Source organism: Canis lupus, chromosome 13, assembly GCF_011100685.1.
Source record: "Canis lupus familiaris isolate Mischka breed German Shepherd chromosome 13, alternate assembly UU_Cfam_GSD_1.0, whole genome shotgun sequence".
Lineage (NCBI taxonomy): Eukaryota > Metazoa > Chordata > Mammalia > Carnivora > Canidae > Canis > Canis lupus.
This window is the reverse complement of record NC_049234.1, coordinates 27976154-27989149: the sequence shown is the minus strand read 5'-3', so window position 1 is coordinate 27989149 and position 12996 is coordinate 27976154. Positions and strand designations below refer to the sequence as shown.

The 12996-nt window shown below is 49.3% G+C and overlaps 1 long non-coding RNA gene across 1 annotated transcript; it reads left to right on the top strand.

The window, feature by feature from the left end:
• The first annotated feature begins 472 nt into the window (after positions 1-472).
• On the top strand, positions 473-8558 carry LOC119864856. The gene is made up of 4 exons (XR_005368313.1): positions 473-707; positions 1928-2244; positions 6974-7125; positions 8504-8558. It is a non-coding gene; the product is annotated as an uncharacterized LOC119864856 (long non-coding RNA).
• Positions 8559-12996: the final 4438 nt, after the last annotated feature.

Here is a 12996-nt window from a genome sequence, read left to right as displayed (position 1 = left end):
GCCGAAGGCAGAGGCTCAGCCACTGAGTCACCCAGGTGCCCCGCATAGTTGCTAAGATTGAAAAAACCTCATTCTGGAGCAGGAAGGAGAGACACGAGATGGGATTTTGGTGCTCACTGAGCTTACTGTGTGGCCTTGGTGAGTCATGTTGCCACCAGGTCCTAGACGGTCTCTGAGGCCTCTTCCAACCCAGACCTTCTGAATCGTGTTCTTAGACCATCCCTGTTGACCTGCTCGGGGCTCAGCAAGGTCACAGCTCATTCTCCTGGTGACCACCCTCCCTCAGGGGGGATCCCGGTAACATGGCACCTTGTGGAGATGCTGTAGCTCCGAGCTGAGACTCTGAGGGCAGGAAGCTCTCTGCTATGGGGCAGCCTCCCTTCCCCAAGGAAGTGACTTCTTGTTTGACCTCCATGGAGACAGGTCTCCATGGAGACAAGGGACAAAGCAAAAGGGTATTGAAAAGCTTTCCTTCAGGAAAAGGCTCCTCCTCTCCCCAGGGAGCCCACACTCCAGTGACGCAGTTCCCTAGATCCACAGAAACCACAGGGATTTCCCATCCCAGAGGCCTCAGGGCCATTCTGGGGAAAGGAAATGGGGCCAGGCAGCCCTTCTGACGCCCTGTGGAGCCAGTCCAACCCCAGTGTCACCCTGCTACACCCGGGCAGCTCTCGTCTGGTCGGCTACAGATCCCTCCTCCCCTGCAGGTACCTGCTTGTTCTTTCCACACAGGAGAAATTTTCCATAATCCCTGCTGTGGGAGCCAAGCCCTCAAACACCAGAGGACAAAACCTCACAATGAAAGCCTGGAATGGATCGTCTCTTCTCTTGGTGGAGCTCAGACTGGTGCCACACACCCACGTGGACAAGGAGGGACTCACGCCTGTGATGGCATCCCCAACTGACTCAAGGCCAGGGCCCGTGTTAGGCCAGTCCCCAAGTCAACAGGGCCATCTTGCTAGATGCTCCTCCCTTTGCACTGCTCCTCGCTCAGTACCTAGCACCCCCCCACACACACACACACACCCAGGGCCACTGTGTCACCATGGGGACCGTGTGGGTATTGGAATCTTTGGTACTAAACACTGGTCTGTCACTGACTATCAGGGCGATGTTAGGCAGGTCATGTAATCATCCGGGTCTCCACTGACTCATCTGTAAAGTAGAAACAATGAAAGCTACATGATGGACTTTAAAGTATTCAAACAATGCCTCCTGAGCACGTACGCAAGTGCCAAGCACGATTTTAGATATCAGAGGTAAAAAGTTTTGCTGGAGCAAAATTGTCTTGAATTCATGAGACCTAACAGAGATAACCCTTGAAAAGTACCTCGTAGACATCCACCATTAGCTGTCATAGACTAGCTTGTGACACACCAACACTCCTTCAGAGGACAGCTATGAAATCCAGATAAAAATACCAAAACTGTGGGGCGCCTGGGTGGCTCAGTGGTTGAGCATCTGCCTTCGGCTCAGGTCGTGATCCCGGGGTCCTGGGATGGAGTCCTGCATCGGGCTCCTCCCAGGGAGCCTGCTTCTCCCTCTCTTTATCTCTCATGAATAAATAAATAAGTAATTTTTAAGAGTTTTATTCATTTATTCATGAGAGACACAGAGAGAGAGAGAGAGAGAGAGAGAGGCAGAGACATAGGCAGAGGGAGAAGCAGGCTCCATGCAGGGAGCCCAACGTGGGACTCGATCCCAGGTCTCCAGGATCACACCCTGAGTGAGCTGAAGGCAGGCACCCAACCCCTGAGCCACCCAGGCATCCCAAAAATCTTTTTTAAAAATACCAAAATTGTTTGAAAGCATACTACAATGGCTCTCCAGTGAACATACATAAGAGAACATGTAAAGTCAGCTTCCTGCGCTTCATTGCCAGAGATTCTGATTCAGGTTCAGATTCATGAATTTGCTTTTCCAACAGGTTCACAGATGATGCCAATGCTACCTCAAGACCACTCTGAATTATCCTGGCAGAGGAGAAGCACCAAGGCACCCGGGATTTGAGAGGTCACCACTCTGGAGAGAGGGAAATACCCTGTGGTAGGCCTGATACTCTGTATTGCTCTTCCCCCTGGAGGGAGCTGCCAATTTTTAAGGCCTGGGGACCTGCAAGACCAGGTAGAAAGAAGAGGATGAGAGTTTTCACTAGTGTTTCCACCATTCAGGAAACAAAAGCCCTGTGGTAGCCAGGGTTTGAGAAGCCAACATCTTGGAGACAAATTGACTGCAGAGAAGCAGGTCCGATGTCTTTCCCTGAAGACATGTTTCCAATTGCAATTCCCTCTTACCCACGTCGTACACTGCCCGCCACCCGTCTGGTTCTCTGAGCTCTGAGGATCCACTCACTTGGGGTTCACATCCACACGTGCACAACTCTGAGGAGCCGTGGGTTGGATGTATCCTGGGATGAAACATTGGCCCACAGGGAGACAGAAGCTCCTGGAGAAATGGTGCCCCTGGGAAGGGTCTTGAGATGCAGCCTACTTGGTTCCTTGAGCGCACAGTCCTGTGAATTGAACAAAAGCCCTCCCCTCCTGGTGGCTAGCGCAGTACTGCTTTCGTTTGTGTTCTTTCCAGAATGCTAGCAGATTTCTGGTATGCCTCATGAAAGAGTGAGACTTCTGGGGTGCATGGGTGGCTCCATCGGTTAAGCATCTGTCTGCCTTTGGCTCTAGTCATGACCTCAGGGTCCTGGGATCGAGTCCTGGGATCAAGCCCCATGTTGGGCTCCCTGCTCGGCAGGGAGTCTGCTCCATCCTTGCCCTCTGCCCCTTCCCCCATCCATGCTCTCTCTCTTTCTCTCTGTCTCTCTACAATAAATAAATAAAATCTTTTAAAAAATGATAGCAAAGGGCAGCCATGGTGGTGCAGTGGTTTAGCACTGCCTGCAGCCCAGGATGTGATCCTGGAGACCCAGGATTGAGTCCCACATCAGGCTCCCTGCATGGAGCCTGCTTCTCCCTCTGCCTGTGTCTCTGCCCCCCACCCCTGTGTCACTCATGAATAAATAAAATCTTTAAAAATAATAATAATAATAACTAAATAAATAAATGATAATGAACATTTAGTTAGTGCTTACTCTGTTTTAAATGTTCTTAGTAGGAAAAAAATGTTCTTAGTGCTTTGCACACACATATTAACCCATGAAATCCTCATAATAATCCTACAAGACAGACAATAGGATTGCTCCATTTCTTAGATGGGGAAACTGAGGTACAAGAGCTTTAAGAACTTGCCCAAGGGGCCTTGGCCGGCAAGCAGTCCATCTGGGGATTCTTGCTACGGGGTCTGCTTTCCCGGGGAACTTATGAAGCCTCTCAGCCTCACTCTCACTTCCTTATATATCACAGTTTAGGAAGAGTTTATGCATCTGTCTTACTACCTGAGCCTATAAAACTATCCTGCAGTACACAGGTGAGGAACAGAATGCTGTCTCATATCACAAGTGGAAAAATTGAGGCCAGGGCATGTGAGGAAACTTCGCAAAGCCCCAAAGCTAGCAAGCAGCAGTGTGAGTACCAGAATTCAAGACTTACATTAATAATAAAGGAACTTTATTACCATGCGTCAGGCACTGTGCTGAAAGCTTCCCATGCATCATCCATTTTAACCCTAATAGCAACCCTGTGAGATAATTATTATCTCTCCTCTTCGAGAGAGGCCAAAACCAAGAGGGACGTAGCAAGGTCACAACTAAACAAAGCAGAGTTGATCTTTTTGGTAACAGCTTTATTGAGGTATAACTCAAACACCATGTAATTCATCTACTTAAATGTATGATTTAATGGTTTTTAAATATATTCCCTGAGTTATGCAGCCATTACCACAATTAATTTTCAGAATATTTTCATCACCAGAGCTGGGGTTTGCACTCAGATCTATCTAACTCCAAAGCTATGCCCTTCATCGCCACGTTATTGGCACCAAAATCCCAGGTCCGAGCTTTATCCATGATACAACCTGATGCAGAGGGTGAACAACCACTCTGAAGCCTAAGGTCCTGCCTCATTACTTGGGATGTAGACGTCCCTGAGGATGGTGTGGAGGGATCGCCCAGGCCCCCAAGAGCTGAAAGGAAACCAAGGCCAATCCCTCATTCATGTTTGTAAATCTGATGCTTCCTCAGCCCAGCACTTTTCACGGAAAGGGGCTGTGTCCCAGCTGATGGAGCTGAGGCCAGAGGTAGAGAGAAGCAGGTCACAAGGATGAGGGGCCAGGGATGGTAGGAGTCGATGAAGTGTTCATAGGACAGAGATGAAGAGGAGATGTGGAGAGGCGCCCGGGGTTGCTCATCTGCCTTTGGCTCAGGCCATGAACCCAGGGTCCTGGGTTTGAGAACCCTGCAGAGGGCTCTCTGCTCAGTGGGGAGACTGCCCCTCCCCCTTCCCTGCTGGTGCTTGCTCTCAAATAATAAATAAATAAATAAATAAATAAACAAACAAACAAATAAATAAATCTTTAAAAAAAAAAAAACCCAAACCAAAACCATTCTTTTAAAAGAAAAGAAACAGGAAATGTGGAGAGGAAATAAAATACTGATTCTTGTGCATTCAAGTATTCATTTATTTAATATGCACTTAATGAGCACCTACTATGTACTAGGTACATGAGGTCCTTGCCTTCAAGTTGGTCACAGCCACTGGGAGGGACAGAGAACAATTTATTACAAGGTGTTTAGCTGTTCATTCCAGAAACAAATGTCGAATATTTGTGACGCGTCAGACGCTGTCTGTCCCGGGTGCTATGGACCCAGCAAGGACCACAACTGGCACAGTTGCCAACCATCCCCCAATACCACCCTCCCCTCCTTCCACCCTAAGGCCACATTTCCCAGCCTCCTAGCAGCCAGGTGTGTGGCCACATGACCGAGTTCTGGGCAACAGGAAGCCGAGTGGCCAATGGTGCAGGGAGTGTGGTGGGCCACCTCCAGGGAGGGTCATGGCCCTTCTTCCTCCATCTCTTCCTCCACTCCCAGGGGGCCACGTGGCCCAGCTGTGCCCTAGGGCTGACAGAGCCATGAGGGAGGAGGAGTCTGCACCCCTGTAGCATGTTAGCTTTGAACAGCCTGCACCAGACAGGAGCATCTCTCTTGCTTAAGCCCTTCATATTTTGGGTTCTTCTAGAAGCCAACCTTACATTCTATCCCAAGGAAAACACAGCCTCGGCTCCACGAGGCGGGGTGTGGGAAGGAAGAATAAAGAGCCTCTGTCTCAGAAGAGTGGAAGGAGCCGTGATTAGCAGCAGAGCACCGGGACCCCCTCCCTTCCCAACCAGGAAGCTGACAGAGCTTCCAAGGGAGTGTAGAGAAGACGTTCATCTTGAATGTGCCACACAGGTATTCTTGACTCTTCCCAGAACTGGTGGGAATATTTAGGGGCCCTAGAACATTGTATCACAGATTTGCACATTTTAAAAATCTGTGAGTGTGTGCTTGTGTGTGGAGGGGAGGGAAGGTGGAGAAGGCAAGAAGTGCATGTCCAGGGTTCACAAGGGAAGGACGGGGAGGCTCACCCTGCCCCATGGTCTCAGCGCTGCTGGGGTAAGTTCCCTGCATCTCTTATTGGGTTGGGGCGAAACTAACAGCTCTGGGAACATTTCTGTAGAGGGCGTGCTTACAGAGATGGAATGGCTTGCAGGTGGCTGTTTGCATCAGAGATCCCCAGAATCTAAAGAACAGATTCGTTTATGGTTCTGGTTCTCAGGGGCAAAGGCCAAAGGGCAGTTTTTCAAGGGTCTACTTGATCTGGGTCTGGTATGGTTCCCAACATGTTTCTCTACAAGAGGCTCTTTCACAGGTTCCCAAATACCATCGTGCTGCCCCTCAGCCTGCAGTGGGCCCCTTCTCATCTCCACATGAGATGAGAACACTCCCCTCTCCTTGCTAAACCCTCCCACAGTTTCCTATTGCACTTGCAGGAATATCCATATGCTTTCCATAGGCCACACTAGTCTCCAACCTCAGATCCTTCCCCCCTCCCTTTTCTGCGTGCCCACCACACACCCAACACCCATTCCTGCCTCAGGGCCTTTGCACATGCAATTCCCTCCTCGGTCTCAAAGCCTGTTCCTCCAAATTCTTGCAAGGCTGACTCTGCCTTAACCTTCAGGCCGGTCCTGATTACACAATTTAAAGTAGACCTATCTGCCCTCGGCATGATTGATTGTATCAACCTGTTTGACTTTTTTTTTTAAAGGGGCCAAATCTTGAAGAGTCTTTTTTTTTTTTTAAGACTTTATTTATTCATAAGAGACACACAGATTGAGGCAGCGACATAGGCAGAGGGAGAAGCAGGCTCCCTCTGGGGAGCCTGATGGGGGACCTGATCCCAGGACCCCAGGATCATGATGTGAGCTGAAGGCAGATGTTCAACTGCTGAGCCACCCAGGCACCCCCTGTTTGACTTTCTTTATAGTATTTTTTTTTAGATTTTATTTATTTATTTCTTCAACAGAGAGAGAGAGAGCACAAGCAGGGGGAACAGCAGACAGAGAGAGAGAGGGAGAAGCAAGCCCCCCACCAAGCAGGGACCCCAATATGGGGCTCGATCCCAGGGATGATGACCTGAGCGGAAGGCAGACACTTAACTGAGTCACCCAGACACCCCGTGTAGGATTTATTTTGTCTCAGTGTTCTTGTTCATTACCAGTTCACTTATATTGTTACCTGGCCCCCCTCCCACTTAGTAAACGTCAACTCCCTGAGGGCAGCCTCATCTGCCTCACTGCATTACCTGCGGGTCTCTAGCGGCCGGCAGCATTCACGTCCCCATAGCCAGGATCTAACTGCTGAGTAAAGGACTGCGGAGCTCAATTTAGGCAGCATCATTCACAAAGACTTCACTGACTCCCCGAGCTGGAAATAATCTCCCTCCTCTAAATGGCAAAGCCGTGTTCTCTGCCTCCCTTCAGGTCCCCGGCACCGTCTGTCTGCGCTGGGATTATTTATAGCCTTTCTTCTCCCCAGCAGCCCTCAGCTCCCTGCTCTGGCTGCACGCCTAATTCATCTCCGCACTCCCGCCTCCTCCCGCCCTCAGCGCAGCGCGTGTACACTGTCGGTGCCCCATCCATGCTCATCAGTGCTGAGTGAGGCCTGTCGGCTGTCGTCACGGACAACTCAGGGTAATTTGGAATTCCATGTCTCCGCATACCAAGCACCCCGCTCATCACGCTATTCAAAAATGACGAGGAATTTATGCGAATATGATTTCCAAAGATGAATATTGCAGGGCCGCAGAATTGAGTAAACACGGGGCTTCGCTGGCAGGGCGCTGGGATGGTAATTCTCTCCCCACATTCAGCATAATTGGATGGCTGCATCTGGGTTGTTTGGCACCAACTCTCTTCAAAGGAGAGCGAGTGCAGAGAAAGGAAGAATTAAATGCAACAATCCTATTAGGGGAATGGACGGATGACAAATGTCGCAGGTCTCTCTAAGGAAGCAGGGTGGTTGGGGGCTGCGGGCAGGGGTTGGGGGGAAGGTTCTTTTCAGTGCTGACTTCAACTTGAGCCCAAGAGGCTTCCAGGACTGTGACTTTGTGTTCTGTATCCCAGGTTTCCACCAGCAGCCTCGAGGCTGTGTGAGCTGGTCTGCATTTTGCTGGAGCGTTCCATCATGCTTTCTTGGTGTATATAGGGAGATCTTACCAGTTGTTCCCTAGCCAGGGATGGACTCGGAGAATGCTGTTGTTTCGACCGGTGTGGGAAACACAAGCCCCTCTGGCACCTACTTCCCTCTGAAGTCTCCATTCCCACTCTCCCCCGGCCCCCACCAGCGTGCTCTTGCCAGACCCCATCACAGGGATCGAAACAGATCATCTTGCTTTAGGCCATTTGCACTTGTGGCTGCGACTGCCTGGGGATGCTCTCCACATCCCACTCCTCCCCATGTCCACCCGCCAGGCAATCTCATAGGTAAAGTCAACTCCAAGCACCCCTGCTCAGTGAGGCCTTCCCAGAGTGACCAGCCTCTCCTTTGTGCCTCTGCTAGACGTTGCTCTTACATTTGTCATGTGAGTTGTCTGTGTCCATCCACCTCCCCAGCAGATTCTGAGGTCCCTGAGGCAGGGACAGAGTCTTGGTTATCTTTCTAGCCCCCATGCCTGGCACAGTCCTGGCACACAGTGGATGCTCAATAAATGTTTGTCACTCACAGAATATAGGACACGAGTCAAAGTCCCAACAGCCTTCCAGGATGGCAGTTGTTCAGTGCACGGGCCTTTCACCAGACTACCTAAATCCTGGTTTAAATCCTGAATCTCGACTGGCTAGATGTGCGACCTTGACCTTGACCTTGACCAAACTCCATGAAATCATTTCCCAGTCCCTAAATTAGAGGTGATGATGATGGTAATAGCAGTAGTCCCCACCTCATAGAGATGTCTCTGGAATGAGACAGTAATACAGCACGTGGTATTCACCATGCCTGACCCATGGTACCTCTGCTGTTACGGATGATAAGTCATCTACCCATTATCAGTCTTTTTTTTTTTTTTTTTAGGTTTTTATTTATTCACTTGAGACAGATACAGAAAGAGAATGAGAGCATGAGAAACGGGAAAGGAAGAGGGAGGAGAAGCAGACTCCCCACTGAGCAAGGAGCCAGATGCAGGGCTCGATCCCAGGACCTTGGGATCATGACGGGAGCCAAAGGCAGACACCTAATCATCTGAGCCACCCAGACGCCCTATCAGTCATTTCTACTCATCTCCTCAGTAACAAACCCAATCTCCGAGAGACTCGGATGACAGTATGATATGTGAAATTGCTTGGAAGGAAGAAAAACATTACACAAATACCCTCCCCATGTCATGATACATCATGAGCTGCCCGTTCCTACCCCTTATTTCTGCCCTCCTTCTCTCCTTTATTTGGAAATTGATGTGAATAAGTTGCTCTCTCCAAATAAATCCAAAAATGTGGAAATATTAACTTACTTGAAGGAAGAATAAAATGATGATCTCTAAATTGGGCCAAGTACACTAGGAATAGCTATTCATCTAGCCCGTTGGGTTAAGGTTGGGATAATCTGCCTTTTGGTGCCCGGTGGTGCTATTATTTATACTATACTCCCTATTCCCTGTCCTGTGACCCATCACCCTAGTGACCCTTGATCACAGCATATGGGAGTGGGAGCTTTTTGTCCACTTCTGATCCAAATAATACCTGTCCACGTTTTGCCATATCTGCTTGATTTATTTATTTTTTGCATCGACTCACTTTTCAAATTTAAATACATTTTACTGACAAAGAAAACTTACCGAAGAAAATGGAAAGTGTGCACTGTAAGTAAAATTGTCCAACAACTCATTCATCGACCTCCCCGCTCCATCAAACATCTCTACTTGATGAAGATGAAACTTCCAATCTCTACTGGGAGTAACAACAACAAAAACAATACGACTACAGTAAAAACAAAAACACTGTTACTGAACTCCAGCAAAATACCCTTGCCTCTGGAGGGCTCTTTGCCTGATAACGTCTTCATTCTTTGTTCCAGGAGAAGATTAGGATGAGTCAGAAGGGTGTCACACCGAACTAACTCTAAACTGAAACTCTCTCCCTATTGTCACAAGAAGGAATGAAGGGGGGGGGAGTGATCTTTCCCACTCTGTTTTAAGATCCATTAATTCCACTTTGGCCACCACCTAACACCAGTGCAGGCGTTCGAAGGCAGGTTCTACTGGTAGTGCCCAGGCAGCCCTGTAGAAACACTGCCCACCCACTGGGGAGCCGTTCTCATGGACTACATGGCATTGAGTACAGTCTCGGCCCCCTCTTCTCCCTGGCTCTACACAAATCCATCAGCAGGTCCTCTTGATTTTGCCCCATCAGATCTCTTGAATCCCTCCCTCATCGCCATTGGTGGCACCATTTTCTTGGCTCCAGTCTTCATCCGTTGCCCTGGGATCAGTACAACATTCTCCCATCATTTCTCTATCCTCTGGTCCAGCTACCATGTGCCTACTGGATCAAGAGCCTAATAAATGACCCAAATATCAGTCACCATGCATAGGCACGGGGTGGGGGGGGGCATTTGTGGAAGACAAGCTGGAGTGAGGATGAATCCAAAAGTTCGCAAACAAGAAATGCACTGATCTGTGACGTTAAAGCTGGGAGCAATCTAGAGCTCTGGGAGACTGTGGAGGGGAAGCTGAAATGTGCTTCCCGGCCAGAGATGGAGCCCCTGCCTCCTTGGCCTTGCTGGTCACTCAGGAAACTCCTGCTCAGAGTCCTTCACGTGTCTTTGAGCTGTACCTGTGCCTCTCCCCCATGAGACCGAGAGCTCCTTGAGGGCAGGGACCCTATCTCAGACAGGCTGGACATGCCCAGGGCTTAGCACATGGAAGGGATGCCCGATGACTGCTGGCCAAAGGGAACTGCCAAGGGCAGTGGGTACTGACTTCGCCTCCCCTGCCCCCCGTTGGGGCCTCCTCTGTCAAAACCAAAAGGATCCTTGTCACACATCCAAGGCCTGACTATATGCCTGTATAGTTTGCAAGCAGGATAACTTGTTTCTTGTTAAGAGATCTTGTCAGCCTCTTTTCCATGGAGGTGCAATGCGAAAAAAAATCTTGGCAGAAAACAAATCCAGCTGGGAAGCCATGTAGGGGGAGGTGAGGCAAGAATCCGAAAGGGGGCTCCTCCAACAACTTCATACCTGCATCTCCAAAAACTCAGCGTAACAGTAGCTGCAGGTCCGTAGCACATTCCCCTGCCAACAGTATCATTAAATCACCTTTGTCAGTGACTGCTGGCCTCTGGGGTCTCTGCAGAGGGAAAGCAGTTCATTTAAAAATAAGTTCAGCACAGGACCTGCCCTTTGCTGTCCTCCAGCCAAGCATTTTTTTCTTCTTTTTTTACTACTATTTCACGAGCTCTGTCTGTCAAGGTTATAAGAGGAATGCATTCGTCATCCCAATTTTGCAGTGGCAGGTTGGAGCCTCAGAGAAGTCAAGCACCTTTGCCAAGAGTCACACAGCAATCAGCATAGCAATCTGACCCTGACACACACTGCCCATGCTCTACCCAGACCACCAGGCTTCCCAGCTCTGGATTCTTCATTTCCTGGTAAGAGAGCAATGTAGCCACTTTTGGGCCACAGTCTTCAAGGTAAAGGTCCTCTAAAAACAAGCAGATGGAGTCATAAAAACAGGGAGCATTTGTTGAGCACTTAGGGACTATTCTATTAGTCCCAACAATTTCATGACATGGGTCTCATCATTGTCATTATGCAGATGAGGAACCCAGGACACAGAGAGGTATAGTAGCTTGCTCAAAGTCACAAAAGGGATACGTGGAGGAGCTAGGGTCTCATCAATTAAGCAAATCTCTCCTGAGTGACTTCCATGTGCAGCTGATATCCTAGGGACTGGGGAAAACAGTCAACAAAATAGTCAGGAACCTCTTATGTCTGTGCTCTTTATGTTGTCCACGTGCCCGGGAGGATGGTGATGGTGACAGTGGTGAAGACAACTATGTCTCCTGCGGTTCACTGAGCACCTACTCTGTGGCAGGCCTCAGCCCGCTCAGCTATAGAATCAGGCCAGTATTATCCACCTCCTGGCCTAAAGTAGGAGCATTGCTCGATCCCAGGACCCCAGGATCATGACCTGAGCCGAAGGCAGACGCTTGACCAACTGAGCCACGCAGATGCCCCTAGACTCTTACAATGACAGTTGTCAGAACACTTGGGAGATAGAAATCTAAATCAGAGAAACATAAATATGTGTTGGGTAATGCTCCTAAGTGCTGTCACCAGGTCTAGGCTGGAGCTCTGGCTCCTTTTCACGGTTGCCTCACCCTCACCAACTGGAGGAGGCTTCGGGATTTCAGAGCTGCAAACTCAGAGCCTCCTTTCTTTGAAAGACAACCGAGCTTTTATTTGGGTGGGTGTGCAGAACCAAACTCCGGGCCACCAAACTCGGGTGGCATTACTCTCTTGGAAAGGGCACTGCCCTATGTGACACTGTTCATTACCAGAGGGGAATTTAGCCATCACTAAAGCACACCGCTCAGCGTGGCAATAACCCCTGGGCTGCTCTCAGCCACCCTTGAAACACCAGGGAACCTAATGCTTCAACACGGCCAGGCCAGCAGGAGCTTCTGGAGCACCACTGAGCCCATCCACAGGACCACCACCCTGAGGCCACCAGCAATTCGCACACAGTATTCCTTCTGCCAAGTTTCTGATGCTTTTTTCTCCCAAGCTTTGGCTGCTGAACTCCTATGAATCCCTCAAAACCCAGATTAAGGATCCTCTCCCCCATAACTCTTCCCTGACTCCCAGAGGCAGATTCAGGCCCTCCTTTCTCTGTGTTCCCAGTGTACCTTATTGATACGCTCATGGGAGCATATTCTGTTTTATATATGAATAATCACATTTATATGCACAGATACATATCTTTTTAAAGATTTTTTAAATTTTTAAAATTTATTTATTCATGAGAGACACAGAAAGAGAGAGGCAGAGATGCAGGCAGAGGGAGAAGCAGACCTCCTGCAAGGAGCCCGATGTGGGACTCGATCCCGGAACCCCAGGATCACGCCCTGAGCCGAAGGCAGATGCTCAACCGCTGAGCCATCCAGGCGTCCCCGCAGATACATATTTATATCTCTTTTTAGGCTGTGAATTCCACCAGGACTTGGACCATTTCCCCCCACGGTAAATCTCTCCATCGAGGGCTAGCTCCGATCATACTTCCTCTATGAAGCCTTTCAGATCCCACCCCCCACCCCTACACCCACAGCACTTTGTACAGTTTTCCACCATAGCATCTGAACCTGTGCGTGTGTGCATGTATAAAATCTGGTGCTGCCTTTAGGTTGTAAGCTCCTCTCAAGGGCATGACTCTTTTGTGATTCTCTTCCCCATCCCCGACTCCTCACCCAGCTCCTGGCATGCAGCGAATGCTCATTATTTGTATGAGGCTAATAAATCCTGAGGCCCATGTGGCTTATTTTTGGATGCAGTTAAATTGAAAGGACCATAGT